The following is a 1,279-nucleotide window of genomic DNA, read 5'->3' as shown; positions in this document are numbered from 1 at the left end:
TATCCTATTCACAAATTAATCCAAATTTAGCAAATGGAGGAGTTGCAAGTGGGTAAAAATTATAAATAAACGGTCGATTCCTATGTAAAAAGTTGTGAAAAATTCGAATCTGAGGTCAAAACTCCAAAAAAGTAACTTTAAAAGGTCGAAAATTCAATTACCTTTGACCATTAGGCCATTTTTCCTCTCACAACCCAACATTTTCCTACAATGTCATTGCTGGCTTCCAAGGCAGGACAGAAGTTTAGGTGCGAAGAATTCATAGGGGCATTCAAGGAACATAAAGGACAGATAGGAGAGTCTTCAAACTTTTTATAAATAATTGTAGATACTAAATGTTCAGTAGGTAATTTAATTGACACGAGCCAACCTTGTTCGCTTGGAGGGTAGCGCGTGTTAAGCGCTAGGTCTTAAGCGGGTTCGTTTACTGTCCGGGGCGAATTTTATCGAATTAACAGATAAGGTTCGTTCTCGGTTAGACTGGCTTTCTCATACCCTATCTTTCTTTTCTCTTCGCTTTCGTTTTTTCTATCGAGTCCTGCTCTAAAGATATAATGAAAATTGTTTTAGCGAAGAATTCATAGGGGCATTCAAGGAACATAAAGGACAGATAGGAGAGTCTTCAAACTTTTTATAAATAATTGTAGATACTAAATGTTCAGTAGGTAAATTAATTGACAAGAGCCAACCTTTTTCGCTTGGAGGGTAGCGCGTGTTAAGTGCTAGGTCTTAAGCGGGTTCGTTTACCGCCCTGAATTTTATCGAATAAACAGATAAGGTTCGTTCTCGGTTAGGCTGGCTTTCTCATACCCTATCTTTCTTTTCTCTTCGCTTTCGTTTTTTCTATCGAGTCCTGCTCTAAAGATATAATGAAAATTGTTTTGGGCCGAATTTTATCGAATAAACAGATAAGGTTCGTTCTCGGTTAGGCTGGCTTTCTCATACCATATCTTTCTTTTCTCTTCGCTTTCGTTTTTTCTATCGAGTCCTGCTCTAAAGATATAATGAAAATTGTTTTGTGTGACATCTATGTCACATGCCGGCACTCCATATGTATGCTAACGGACCTACCTACCTTTAGCAGAGTACTTTCCAACTCCGCCTGGGACACGTTTCGGTTTCCTCCACCGCTCGACGGCTTTCCATTGGAAGCGCTGTTAGCAGAGTACTTTCCAACTCCGCCTGGGACACGTTTCGGTTTCCTCCACCGCTCGACGGCTTTCCATTGGAAGCGCTGTCGAAATCATTGGTGGTCCCATCCGATTTCTTCGCTTCGGAC

Source organism: Diaphorina citri, unplaced genomic scaffold, assembly GCF_000475195.1.
Source record: "Diaphorina citri unplaced genomic scaffold, Diaci psyllid genome assembly version 1.1 scaffold742, whole genome shotgun sequence".
In the NCBI taxonomy this organism is placed as follows: Eukaryota; Metazoa; Arthropoda; class Insecta; order Hemiptera; family Psyllidae; genus Diaphorina; species Diaphorina citri.
Note: the sequence above shows the minus strand (reverse complement) of the source record.